Below are 15,283 nucleotides of genomic sequence, written 5' to 3'. Positions count from 1 at the left end.
TCCCTGGATTATTATTTTTCAGTTCTCTTGTCAAAGATTAGTTGACTGTACACATGTGGGCTCACTTCTGGGGTTTCTGTTCTGCTCCATTGATCTTCTCTGTTTCTGTGCCAGTACTAAACTGTTTTAATTGCCACTGTCCTGTAGTATGTCTTGAAATCTGGAATTGTGGTTCCTCCAGCTTGATTTTTATTCTTCAGGATGGCTTTGGTTATTCATGCTCTCTTGTGTTTCCAGATGAATTTTTGTGTGATCTTCTCTAGCTTTGAGAAGAATGTTGTTGGGGTTTTGATTGGGATCACATTTGAATCTGTATATTACTTTCAGTAATATGAACATTTTGATAATCTTGATTCTACCAATCCAGGAACATGATATATTTCTCCATCTTTTAATGTCTTCTATTTCTTTTTTAAATGTTTTTTAATTTTCATCCACATCTTTGGTTATATTTATTCCAAACTATTTAAGGTTCATCTCTGCTATTCTAAAAGAGATTGTACTTACAAGTTCTTTCTCGGTCATCGAGCTGTTTGTGTAGACTGACTGTTGATTTATGTTCATTGATTTTATACCCTGCTACCCTGCCAAATTCTCTTATGAATTCCAAAACAATCTTTCAAAAAAAAGCAGACTGGCAAGTCTTCAAATATTAATCATAGAATCACCACATGACCCAGAAATTCTACAACTCGGCATATACTCAAGAAAACTGAAAACATAAAGTCCACACAAAAACTTCACACAAATGTTTATGGCAGCATTATTTATAATAACCTCAAAGATGAAACAATAAACAATTTAGCTGATGAATAAATAATGTTTGCTATATCAACTTAACAAAATAACTGTCTTGGCAATGAAAAGTAATGAAATATTGATACATGCAGCAGTATGGGTGACTTTGAAAATGTTATCTTAAATGAAATAAGTCAATCGCAAAAGAAACCAGTCAGAGCAATGATCTCAGCTTATGACAAAATAAATTGGAAAAATAAGAGCAAATAATATCCAAAATAAAAGGGAGAAAAAAAAATTAATAAGACCAGAATTCCTCCAGAAAAGAAAATGGTGGTAGAAAAAAATTTATGGAGTCAAATATTGATTCTCTTAGAAGATCAATAAATTTGATAAACTCCTAGACAGAATAATGAGAAAAAAGAAAACATATATTACCAATATTGAGAATGAAAATAGGCTCCACAGACTCCCATAGCAGTTGGGAGCAGGTGTGCGGTACAGCAGCTAAGTCACTGGTACCTGGTCCTGCCTACCCCACTCTGGATACAACTTCCTATTGTGCACATTTCAAGGCAGCAAATAATGGCTCAAGTACTTGAGTTCTGCCACCCAGATTGAGTTTCAGGCTCTATCTTTGATCGGGTCTAGCCCTGGCTCTTGTGGGCATCTGGGACGTGAAATGGCAGGTGGAAGATCTCTTCTATCTCTCAAATAAAATGTAAATTAATTTTAAAAAGAATTTTAGGTTTAAGGGCCAGCTTTGTGGCATAGCAAATAAGTGTGTTGCCTGCGATGCTAGCATCTCATATGATTGCTTATTAGAGTCTCTGCTAATGGCCTAGGAAAAGCAGCAGAGGATGGTCAATGCCCTTGGGCCCCTACAGCCGTGTGAGAGACCTGAACGAGGCTCCTGGTTCCTAACTTCTACCTGGCCCAGAACAGATCATTGTGGCCATCTGGAGTCTGAGTTTCAAAATAAATAAACATATTTTTACATTTTTTCGAAGAATAACAGTGAAATATTGTGATCAATGTTAGGTCATAAATTTGACAACCTAGAAAAAAACATATAATCCATGAAATACATAAACTACTAAAACTCATCTAGCATGGATGGACCTGGATTAGATGATGCTAAGGAAAACAAATAAGACACAGGAAAACAAACATTGCATGTTTTTACTCAATTGTGAAACTTAACATATTAATCTCAAAAAATAAAGGTTGGAACATGGGTCAAAAGAGGCTAGGAGTGGGGGAGGGAAGCACCAAAACATAGTAAGGAAGAATTAGTCCAATTATTTTATAGCACGAAAGGGTGGTGTGTCACAACTTATTATGTATTTTAAAAATAAAAATAATTCAAAATGTACCAAATATTTAGCAAATATAATTCAAAAACATATGCAGATTCTTATAATTAAAAGACGGTTTTTTGGGATTACAAAGTTGGTTTAATATTCCGAAATTAATATTCCAGTTCACCATATTAACATAATAAAAATCTATGTGAACAAGTCAATAGAGGCAGAAATGTACTTGAGAAAAATCATTGCTTCCCCCAGTTGTAGGCAGCTGCCTAGATTGCCTTGTTCTTAGGCAAGTATTACACTGCTGGAAGCCAATAGCTGCAGACACTCTGAGTCTGGTTAATGCCAAATATGTTAACTATACCACTATGCCAGCATAGTTGCTTATTATTAGTTTTTCTTTCTTACTTTCTTTTCTTTTTTTTTTTTTAAGATAATTGGGGACAGCAGGAAACTGGGCTGGGATATACCACCCTGACCCTCGGGTAGATTGCCTTAGGGAGGGAGTCGGGACTATTGGAATGGGAGTGGCTAAGGACTTGTTTGACAGGGAAGGAATGACTTCTGGGGTCATCCAGGAACCAGGCCATTGCACTTGCAGGTAGGCATGGGAGCTGAGACAAAATGGTTTTGAGGGGGGGAAACCAGAGAGTATGTCTGGGTCAGGCCAAGGCACTTGCCCACCTAGCAGATCTGGACTGAGCTAAATAACATGACCTACTGCCCACTGATGCACGTAAAAGCTGGGCTCAGGGCCATACCTGGCTGGGCTAGGCCACAGTGTCCACCTGCAAGTGTCAGAGCAGGAGACGGGCCATGTCAGGCTGGTCCCCAATACCCACTAGAACACTAGAGAACCATATCTGGGGGAAGATTCTGTAGGGGACTTGTGGGCTCACCTCTGTGGGACTGTAGCACCTGCCGGTTTACACAGGGAGCCGGGAATGATTATAGGTTGAACCAGGCTGGACCACAGAACTCACCAGACAAGAATCCACCTGATGCAGGAGCTGGGACTGATAAGATGCCAGATGGGGCCAGGCTGCAGCATCTGCCTTCACATGCAAAGGCCAGGACTGAGGATAGACCATGCCAAGCAGGGCCTCTTCCCCGCTGGCCCATGTGAGATCTGTGGCTAGCAGCATTCCTAGTAGGGGAACTTGGGAAACTCTTACTAAGCTACAGCCCTCTGCCAGGGCTGACGGAGGGTCAGGTCAGGCAAGTCTGCAGCTATCGATGTTTGTATGGGCTGGGTCTAGGGCCAGGCTGGCTGGGCCAGGCTGACTGGACCAGACCTCAGCACCTGCTGGCACACAGGAGAGTCAGGACAGGGTGTGGGCTATGCATGACTGGGCCAGGCTGCAGTACCCACTAGAGAGAGCTGAAACTGTGGGTGAACCATGCCAGCCTGGGTTGAAGCACTCACCAGATCCAGGGAGTAGGCCTGGCAGGAGAACTCTGGGGATACCCCTCTTGGGCTACAGCTCTTATTGGTGTGTGTGTGTGTGTGTGTGTGTGTGTGTGTGTGTGTGAAAGAGCTGGGATTGTAGGTATATGGGGTTGGGTAGGCTGCAGCACTTGTAGGCATATGTATGGGCTGGGTTTGGGAGTGGGCCATACTGGACTAGGCTCCAGTGCCCACTGTAACTTGGCAAGAACCAGAATGAGTGTGAGATAGGCTGAGGTAGGCTGCAGCACCCACCAATAAGAACCAGAACCGGGGGAAGGTAAAGCTGAGACAGGCTGTAGAATCGTGAATGCCAAGAGTAGAGACAGGCCATATCAGACCGGGCCTTACCATCTGCCGGTACTCCCAGGGCTGGGAGTGGATCTTGTAGGGGAACTTCAAGAAATTCCTTTTGGTCTGTTGCTTTCACTGGTGAGTGAGAGCGCTATGGGAAGACCAGTCTGGGTGTGGGCCAGTCTGGGTTAAGCTGCCACAACCACTGGCACACACAATATCCTGAACAGCTGTGGGTCAAATGGGCTAAGGTTCTGCAACAGCTGTGCCAGCTGCCAGCTAGTGCTAGCAGTTGCCAGAAGAGAGTGCAAGTCGTGTCAGTCTGGAGTGCAATACCCCTAGCAGGTGCAGATCTGGGGCTGGGAACTGCATGGCAAAAGAACTGTGGGCATTCCCCTGCTAGGCTGTACCTATCACTAATGAGCACAAGAGCCAGGGCTGGGAATGGGACAAACTGGACAAGGCGGCAGCATTTGTTGGCATACATATATGAAGACTGAGTCTGGGGACAGGTCTGACTGAGCCAAGCCACAACAACCATGGGTGTGCATGACAGCCAGATGGGATTCAGGGTGGGTTAGGCTGTGATGCAGCAGAGGCTGTCGTGTGCAAAAACTGGGCTTGAGGCAGGCCTCATGGGAGTACTGGGGGTTGCCTCGACTAGGCCACGGCACCCACTGGCATGCGTAAAAACTGGGCCTGTGGTGGGCTTGCTAAAACGAATTGGCAGCACCCCTCATTTTGCATGAGATATGGGGCTGGGGCAGAACTGACCAGACATCCACTGGTATGTAATATGTGTATTGGCTGCTGCAGGTGACAGACTGAACCTGATCTTGCAGTAGCTGGTGCACACAAAAGTCAAGTCTGAGGTCACCCCAGACAAAGTTTCTTGGGGGAATCCCCAATTGGACAACTGGACTCGAACTCCAGCCACAGGGAAAACCACAAGATGTGTAGTCCAATGTTGGAGTACTTGTTTCAGGCCTGGGCCTTCTCAGTTGCTGATGTGTGTGCGGTGGACAGCATGCCCAGATGCATATTGGGGACATGACAGCCAGCTCATCCAGGCCAGCAGTGGACATCAACGGCCTCATCAGAGGGTGGAAAGCAGACAATTCTGCTGGCCAAACTTTGCAGCACATTCCTGAGTCTGTGGATGTAGTAAGGTAGATTTTGTCAACCAATATATCTTAGAAAGATTTTCTGAATTCTGGAGCAGCAAAACCTACAAAGTCTCAGTACTATCAAACCACCCAAGTAACATCCTTGGAGCACTATTCCTCATATCAGGGTCTCTAAGGTGATATATGACTGTCCCCTATCCCTGAATGCTGATATAGTTTGGCGACAAGGTTTGGCCCCGTCCTGTTTCCCTACCCTGTAGACATAGGAAAAAAAAAAGAAAAAGAAAATTGGAACCATTTGTCCACACACTTTCCTCTGGACCTCAATTGTTCCCCACCAATCAGAGGCCCAGATGTGCATGCTTCACTCTTAACTATGTACATTTTATTAAAAATTTTAAAAACACAAAAAAGAGATAATCAAATATTGGTATCAGAACGATGACTCAATTTGCTAATCCTCAATCTCCAAGTGCAAGGGATCCCATGTGGAAACCAATTTGTGTCCTGGCTGCTCCACTTCCCATCCAGCTCCCTGCTTGTGCCCTGAGAAGGCAGTGGAGGAGGGCCCAAAGCCTTGGGACCCTGTACCCACCTGGGAGATCCAGAGAAGGCTCCTGGCTCCTGGTTGCTAGCTTTGGATCGGCTCAGCTCTGGACAAGTGAACCGGCGGATGGAAGACCTTGCTCTTTGTGTATCCTTTTCTCTGTAAATCTGTCATTCCAATAAATAAGTAAATATGTTAGGAGCCACAGACTTACGGGTCTTAGACTTGGCCTACCTGAGAGCCTGTTGCATTGCAAAGCCTGCCTTGGGCAAGCAGGGCCACAGCAAGCAGGATATTAGGCCAGAACATCCTGAGTAAAGCAAACAGAATAAAACCTCCACCCTTGTTCAGATGATTAGTTCCTCCCTTGTTTCAATATAGATTATTAGTTCCTTCCCTGCTTCAATGAAGATAATTACTTCCAGGAAACCCCTCCCCTTCCCCTCCTCCCCTAGAGAAGAAGGTATATATATGAGGAGTAAAATAAAGAGCAGGAGGCACTCTTTTCCACCAAGTACCTGTGTCGGTGTGTTTCTTTGGCCAGCAGCCTGGGGGCTAGCAGCCCTACATTCCCAGGCCACCCTCAGGATTAGAGTGTCCTGCAGGTCGGGACACTCTTTGTGTATCCTTCTCTCTGTAAATCTGTCATTCCAATAAATAAGTAAATCTTAAAAAAAAAAAAACTCATCTCTAGGTTTCTTGTAATACCCAATACCATGTGACTAGTATGTAAATAGCCATTACACCATATTTTAAAGGGAATAAATGAAAAGAAAAAATATCTGCCTGTTCAGTACATATGCAATTTTTTAAAGATTTATTTATTTATTTTTATTGGAAAGGCAGATTTCTATAGAGAGAAAGACATAGAGAAAGATCCTTTGTGAACCTGCTGGTTCACTCCCTAAGTACCTGCAATGGCTGGAGCTGAGCTGATCTGAACCAAGCGCCAGAAGCTTCCTCCGGGTCTCCCAAGCAGGTGCAGGATCCCAAGGTTTTGGGCTGTCCTCAACTGCTGTCCCAGGCCACAAGCAAGGAGCTGGATGGGAAGTGGAGCAATTGGGATACAAACCGGCAGCCATATGGGATCCCAGCACATGCAAGGCAATGATTTTACCCACTATGTCATTGCACTGGGCCCTTGCAAAGTTTTTTTTGTAGATAAACAAATTATGTATTTAATTTATATTAATTGATTATATTAATTTATTAAATAAATTTAAATTTTTATATATATATATATATGTGCGGCCCAGCATGGTGGTCTGGTATTGAATCCTTGCCTTGCTTGCCCAGGATCCCATGTCAGTGCTGGATCGTGTCCCGGATGCTCCACTTCCCATCCACCTCCCTGTTGTGGCCTGGGAAAGCAGCAGGAGATGGCACAAAGCCTTGGGACTTTGCACCCATGTGGAAGACCTTCAGGAGGCTCCTGGCTTTGGATCAACTTAGCTCTTGCCATTGTGGCACTTATAGAATGAACCAGTGACTGGAAGATCTTTCTCTCTGTAAATATGACTTCCCGATGAAATAAATAGATCTTGCTAAAAATTCATGTATTTCTTACTGAATTATCCTACCTAGTGTAGGACATAAAAACAGAGAGAAAAGTCATTTTCCCAATAAAACATGTTCTGTTGCACAGTGATGACATTTTCATTATTTTATGCTGATAGTGACCTTGATATAAATATGTATACCATGCAATTTGCAATTCCTTGTAAATTCAGGTCAGTTTTTCTCCATTGTCTCTTCTTGGAGTTGTACTTGCTTTTATTATAGTAGTTTTCATCTAAATCTATTAGGAGATCCAAGCATTTGAGCCGTCATCTGTTGTCTTCCTAAATGCATTGTCTAGTAGCTGGATCAGAAGTAGAGCAGCCCAGGACTTCAATGTGGGACGACAGTGTTACAATGTTGGCCCCAGACAATAATATATTATTAAAGGACTACTTCTTTTGCAATCCAGAGAGCCTTCATTTCTTTTTCATAGCATATTTCATGGGTTAGCATGTCCAGCACAAGGCTGAATAGAAGTGGGGAAAAGTCAGGTATTTTTTGCCCTGTTGTTAAAGAGAAAACATTTAGCCTTTCCCCACCCCCTCGGGTATGATGTTAACTGCTGGCTTTTTAGTTTTTTGTTTATTTATTTATTTATTTTTAATTTTTTAAGGATTTATTTGTTTTATTGGAAAATCAGATATACAGAGAGGAGGAGAGACAGAGAGGAAGATCTTTCGTCTGATGGTTCACTCCCCAAGTGGCCGCAACAGCTGGAGTTGAAGCAATCCAAAGCCAGGAGCCAGGAGCCTCCTCTAGATCTCCCATGTGGATGGATGCAAGGTCCTAAAGCCCTGGGCCGTCCTCGACTGTGCTCCCAGGCCACAAGCAGGGAACTGCATGGGAAGTGGAGCTGCCAGGATATGAACCAGCTCCCATATGGGATCCTGGCACATGCAAGGTGAGGACTTTAGCCCCTAGGATACTGCGCCGGGCCTGGCATTCACATTTTTAATGGCATACCTTTCTTGACAATCTTTTTTTTTCCTGTATTGGTTCAAGATTTTTATTTTTATTTTTTATGATACAGTTCCATGGACTTAGGAATTTCCCCTTCCACCCTTTCTCCCATCCCCACTGTTTTCCCCTATAGTATATCAACGCTATAGTCCTTCAACAACAGTCACAATCCCATCATCCCGATATTTAAGTGTATCATGATATTGTAGGTATCAATTATATAAAGTTATAAAACAGGAAGAACTCTACTGTGGTGATGGAAGTAAGCTGAGTGATTAACACTGAGGTCTGAAGTAGGAAGCCCAAAGAAGGCTTTCTGGAATGCTGGAAATGATTTTCTTCTAAAGATTTTAAAATTTTATTTGAAAGGCAGAGTTATAGTGAGGGAGGGAGAACCAGAGAGACAAACAGAAAGAGACCTCCCATCCACTGGTTTGCTCCATAAATGACTGTAAGGGCCAGGGCTGGACCAAGCTGAAGCCAGATGCCCTGAGACTCCACCTGGGGTCTCCCATGTAGGTGACAGGCGTCAGTACTCTCCTGCTTTCCCAGATATGTTAACAAGGAGCTACATAGGAAGTGGAGCAGCTGGCATCCAAATGGGCTATCAGTGCTATAGGTGGTGGCTTAACTCACTGAGCCATAATGCTGCCCCTGGAAGTTTCTTGATTTCATTGTTGATTATATGAATGGTTACTTAGTGAAAATTCATGTGGAGCTATGCATTTTCACTTTGAGTACTTTTCCTTGTGTGTGTTATTCTTTATTTTCTAGAAGTTGTGAAATAGGCACTTGACCTAGATATTTAAACACCAGCCTGGTTTGAATGCCCAGCTCTGGCTCCTGACTCCAGCACTCAACTAATGAGACCCAGAGAGGTGGCAGTGATGGATCAAGTGATTGAGTTCTTGCCACCCAAGTGGGATGACCCAGCAGATGAGATATCAATCTCTCTCTCTCTCGATTGCTCTGTTTTAAATAAGTATTTTTGGAAAAGTTGTTAAAAATTAAAAAGTAAAAGTGGCAACCGGGTTGTATCGTGCAACATGAGGGAAAGGAGGGGTCTGGGACTTGTGGGAGCTGAATGCTTTTGGGGTTGTGGTGGGAAGAGCTGTTGGTATGCAAGATAAATATGTGAGAAGTGGAAATGGGTTGGAAGAAGTTTTAAAAGGCAGAATAATGCAGGGTATGGCAAATGAAACTGACTGCTGTGGCCTGCTTGGATTTAAACATCTGTCTCTTACTTTTCCAGTGCCCCAAGTTTCCTAACTTGTAAATGAGGTAAAGTAGTCCTTGCAACATAGAGTTGCGAGGATAAAGAAAGTAGTATCTGGGACCTGGCACAGTAGCCTAGCAGCTAAAGTCCTCGCCTTGCACACACCAGGATCCCATATGGGTACTGGTTCTAATCTTGGCAGACCTGCTTCTTATCCAGCTCCCTGCTTGTGGCCTGGGAAAGCAGTTGAGGACGGCCCAAAGCCTTGGGACCCTGCACCCACGTGGGAGACCGAGAAGAGGCTCCTGGCTCCTGGTTTTGGATTGGCTCACCTCTGGCTGTAGCAGCCACTTGGGGAGCGAATCATCGGACGGAAGATCTTCCTCTCTATCTCTCCTCCTCACTGTATATCTTACTTTCCAATAAAAATAAATAATAAATCTTTGAAAAAGAAAGTAATTTCTGGAAAGTGTTCATAATAGTGGCAAGACTTAATCAATTCCATGTACCTCTTAAAGTTTTAGAAAATGCGTAGAGGAGTGAAACAGCCTTACGAAGGCTTGAATGGGGATTCTTAGAAAGCAAGATGTGTTTGATGTATTTATAGAAGCAATTTGGTATAGGCTGGTGAGTGGTGCCTGTTAGGCAGGTAGCCATCCCTGAATGATAGTCTCTAAGTTTATCTCAAAAACAGAGGCCTTGACATGAACTCCTGTTAACTATTTCCTCTTAGATAGCCATCACCTGTAAGTTTCCAAGACCCTCAATGGAAGGGATTGTTCTGTTGAGGTTGCAGGCAATGGTGAGGATGAATGATGAGGAAAGGAGTGGCTTGCAGTGGAGGGTGAGAGAGGCTCTGGGGACTTGGGGGGCGGGGAGGGGTGAGTCAGACTCAAGCTCCTTTAGGCTTGATCTGCTAATCCTCCCCCTCCTCACTGAAGTAGCCTTCCTCCTTTGGCAAATGGAAGAAAGAATTCTCCATAAGACTTGCCCCCTCTGTAAATCTGCCCTTCCAATAAAAATAAAATAATTTTTTTAAATCAACTTTGTAGAGGTGAGTGTTTGACCTGGTGATTAAGAGTCGTGCCATATCCTGCCATTGGTGTTCCGATTCCAGCTCTGGAGTCCAGCTTCCTGCTACTGTGCACTGTGAGAAGCAGCAGGTCTATGACTCAAGTAGTTGGGTTCTGTCAGTATGTGAGAGACCTAAATTAAATGCTTGGCTAGCAGATAGGATCTCTTTGTTTCTGTCTTTTAAAATTGCAAAATATGAGGTACAGCTAGAAATGTACATAGGAACAAATTAAGAAATATAGAGCGCACACTCAATGTAACCACTACTCAGCTCAATAAATTGAAAATTAACAGTATTCAGAGTTCCTCAATACAAATGAGTTTTTTATTTTAAATAATAAAAGCACATTCCTATGATAAGGAGTTTTCTGTTTGCTGTATGAACAGCTGGGAATGGCTTGTACATGGTTTGGTACCCATTTTCACTGTCCAAACTACCAAAATCAGAATAAGGTATTCATCCAAGGCTTGAATAAAAATGCTTGTTTCCATGGTGGACATTGGTTGATCAGTTAAGACACTGGTTGAGATAGCTGTGTCCTATGTTACGGTGCCTGGTTTCATGGCTGTCTCCAACTCCTGACTCCAACTTCCTGACAATGCACATCCTAAGAGGCAGTGAGGATGGCTCCAGTGATTGGGTTTCCAGCACCCATATAGGAGACTTGGATTGAGTTTCCAGATCCCAGTTTCAGCCACAGCCCAGCCCTGGCTGTCATGGGCATTTGGGAAGTGAATCAGTGGATGAGACCACTCTACCTCTATGCTTCTCAAATACAGAGCTTTTTTTTAAAAAAAAAAAAAAAGTTCTTACCAATTTATTTGAAAATATTCTAAGAATCATGATCTTCATTCTCTCAAAAATTTTAATTTGAAAGGTTATGAGCATTTTAAACATACAGAGAGTGATTCCATAACAACATGCACATACACACACACAAACGCTAAGAAGGAAGAACAAAACACAAAAACAAAAACACGTCACTGAACATTATTTGATTCCCAACCTCATGGAAATCTTTATACTGAAGAACCATAAGTCTATCGTACAAAGAGGGATGGGGCTTTAATGAGTTCTGGTGTTTGGGAAGTGGGCCTAGTAAACAATGATCAGGTGGCAGGGGCTTGCCCTTGGAAGGTGAACAAGGGACGTTTACAAGAGCCTGATTGGGCCCGGCCATTGTCTCTACAACCTGGTTTGCCATGTCATCCTTCTTCATGTGCTCTATCTTCCACCACCCACACCAGATGTCAAATCCATGGGGCAGCCCCAAATCATGAGCAAAATAAATTCCTTTTTCTTCAGAAGTGGCTTTCCTAAAGTATTTTTATGATGATGGAAAAGCTGACTAATATGACCATCCTGATTAGACAATGAAAAAGATTTCACCATATTTACTTCATCTATTCTTATTTGTCTTCCATGGCAGCATTTTCAAACAAAGCCCAAGCATCGCATCACATGCCTATGTACTTCAGTATGCGATCTTCCATCCTTCCCTGCTTTCTTTTAGCCTGTGTCATTTCTCCAAGGACCAAAGGTACCTTTTAGCTGGGATGTATTCTGATTAAAGAATTGAAAATGGAAGTGGTTTTGATAAAGCAACTATGCTATTATCACACTTAAGCGCAGTAACAATTACTTGGTAATATCTAATAATAGCAAGTCCATAATCACCCAACTGTCTTCATAATCACATGGCTTTGTGCATTGGCCTCTTCTAATCAGAACACATTTAATTGTTCAAAATGTCTCTAGAGAGTCTCTTAACCTGGAGTAGGTCTTCTCTTTCTACTTTTGTGTTTTATGCCACTGACTCATCATAGCTGTCCTTTGGAAGGACTCATCATCTGGATTTGTCTGCTTCCATGTGAAATTATGTAATATGTTATCTGTTTTCCCAGAGATAGAAGCAAGTTCTTAGAATTCTATTGCACTTGGGCCCGGCACAGTAGCCTAGCAGCTAAAGTCCTTGCCTTGAACGTAACAGGATCCCATATGGGTACCGGTTCTAATCCTGGCAGCCCCACTTCCCATCTAGCTCCCTGCTTGTGGCCTGGGAAAGCAGTTGAGGACAGCCCAAAGCTTTGGGACCATCACCCGTGTGGGAGACCCAGAAGCAGCTCCTGGCTTTAGATCAGCTCAGCTCTGGATGCTGCGGCCACTTGGGGAGTGAACCAGTGGACGGAAGATCTTCCTCTCTGTCTCTCCTCCTCTCTGAATATCTGACTTTTTAATGAAAGCATAAATAAATTAATCTTTAAAAATATATTCTTGTATTTCATATTTTAGAAGCCTTATTGTTTAACATTTTATATTAGTATCTCAACATATAAAAAATGGTTTTAGTGGTATTTCTATGAGGCAGGAGACAAAAAAAAAACATTTTTAATTGAATAACCAAAAGACTGCCCTCACACTGCTTTACAGTACCTGCTTTAATCATACATCAAGTGATCATATATGCATAGGTTGCCTGCTGGACTCTTCTATTTTCTATCCTTGCACCAATGCTGCTCCATCTTACATAGTGTAGCTTTAAAAGAGTTAGCATCTAGAAGAGGAAAGTCTCTCATGTTGTCTATTCTTGAATGTCTGAAATACTATAAAAATTTTAGAATGAACTTATCAAATCACACACACACATTGCAATTTTATTAGAATTTCAATATCTCAGGCCAAGTGTGATGGCTCAGTGGCTAAATCCTCACCTTGCAAATGGCAGAATCCCTTATGGGCACCAGTTCATGTCCTCACTGCTCCGTTTCCCATCTAGCTCCCTGTTTGTGATCTGGAAAAGCTGTAGAGGATGGCCCATCTTTGGGACCCTGCGCCCACATGGGAGACCTGGAACAAATTATTGGTTTCAGGTCAGATCAGCTCAGCTCTGGCTATTTCGGCCACTTGGGGAGTGAACCAGTGGATGGAAGATGAGATTTCTCCATAAATTTCTCTCCATAAATCTCATTTATCTTTCTGATAAAAATAAATAAATCTCTACTGTTTTCCCAGGCCAAGATAGGGAGCTAGATGGGAAGTGGACCAGCAGGACACGAACCATCATCCATATGGGATCCTAGTGTGTGAAAGGTGAGGATTTAGCCACTTAGCCATTGTGCCAGCCCCCCCAAATAAATTAATCTTAAATAAATACATTGGCTTTGTGTCTCACAACTCTGATTAACTTATTATCATAATTTCTGTATAATTTCCTTTTGAGTTCCCACAAACAAAAATCATGTCTAAATATTTGCATACTTATGTTTTCTTTCTCTACCTTATGTCTTCTACTATTTTCCTTCTTTGATCAGCATCTCCAGTATAATTTGATTAAAAGTTATTAGAGTGAGTCATCCATTTCTAATCTAATCAATATTACTTCATCAGGCGTGATATTTACTATACTTTTAAAAATAGAAATGCCTCGGGCCCAGCATCATGGCTCAGTGGCTAAAGTCCTCGCCTTGAAAATGCCGGGATCCCATATGGGCGCCAGTTCTAATCCCGGCAGCTCCACTTCCCATCCAGCTCCCTGCTTGTGCCCTGGGAAAGCAGCCTGAATCCTTGGGCCCCAGTCATTCATATGGGAGACCTGTTTGGCCTGGCCCAGTCCCTGACATTGTAGCAATTTGGAAAGTGAACCAGCAAATGAAAGATCTCTCTCTCTCTCTTTCTCTCTCTCTCTCTTTCTGTCTGTCTGTCTCTCTCCTTCCCTCCCTCCCTCTCTCTGTTCCTGAGCCTTTCAAATAAATTTTTTAAAATATGCTGGTATAAAATATTACAATTGGGCCCAGCACAGTATCCTAGCAGCTAAAGTCCTTGCCTTGAACGTGCTGGGATCCCATATAGGCATGGGTTCTAATCCCGGCAGCTCCACTTCCCATCCAGCTCCCTGCTAATATACCTAGGAAAGCAGTGGAGGATGGCCCAAAGCCTTGGGACCCTGCATCCTCATAGGAGACCTGGAAGAAGCTCCTGGCTCCTGGCTTTGGATCGGTGCAGCACCAGCTCTTGTGGTCACTTGGGGAGTGAATCATCGGACGAAAGATCTTCCTCTCTGTCTCTCCTCCTCTCTGTATATCTGACTTCAATAAAAATAAAATAAATCTTCTTAAAAATTACTACTTCATGGGCCCGGCGCGGTGGCACAGTGGTTGGGGTCCTCGCCTTGCACGCCAGGGATCCCATGTGGGTGCCGGTTCTGGTCCCGGCTGCTCCACTTCCCATCCAGCTCCCTGCCTGTGGCCTGGGAAAGCAGTCAAGGACGGCCCGAAGCTTTGGGACCCTGCACCCTTGCGGGAGACCCGGAAGAGGCTCCTGGCTTCGGATCGGCATAGCATCGGCCATTGCGCTCACTTGGGGGGTGGATCCTCGGACGGAGGATCTTCCTCTCTGTCTCTCCTCTCTGTGTATCCGCCTTTCCAATAAAAAAAAAAATAATAAAATAAATCTTTTTTAAAAAAATTACTACTTCATGTGTCTGTGACCTGTATCATGGTGTCTTTTTGTACATTTTTTTTCCTGGATTGGTCTCAGTGATTTCTCAGTTTTCTAATTTTTTTCATAAAAGCAACTTTTTGCTTTGTTGATCCTCTCCGTTTTTGTTCTTTCTCTAATTCATTTGTCTCTGTCCTTTCCATTATTATATCATACGTATGAGTGTGTGTGTGTGTGTGTGTGTGTGTGTGTGTGTGTATACACTCTTTGAGTGTAACTTGTTCTCTTTGTCTAACTTCTGGAGATGGATATCCCATCTCTCTTTTTATACTATATGAATTCAATGCTATAAACTTCTGGAAACACAGTCTCATCAGAACCCCACTGAAATCCACATATAATAGTTTCATTATCAATTCATCCAAAATATTATCTAGTTTCCATTGTGAATCTCCACTTCCTCTGTGTGTGTGTGTGTTCACAAAGCATGGTGCATAAACTCCCAAGGGCCTTAACCACCTGAGAATCTGGTCAAAATGCAAATTGGCAGTTCTATCTCAAATACAATT

Source organism: Ochotona curzoniae, unplaced genomic scaffold (genome assembly GCF_017591425.1).
Source record: "Ochotona curzoniae isolate NIBS_2020 unplaced genomic scaffold, NIBS_Ocur_1.0 contig_1274, whole genome shotgun sequence".
In the NCBI taxonomy this organism is placed as follows: Eukaryota; Metazoa; Chordata; class Mammalia; order Lagomorpha; family Ochotonidae; genus Ochotona; species Ochotona curzoniae.
The sequence above is the reverse complement of the archived record's forward strand: the minus strand, read 5'-3'. Positions refer to the sequence as shown.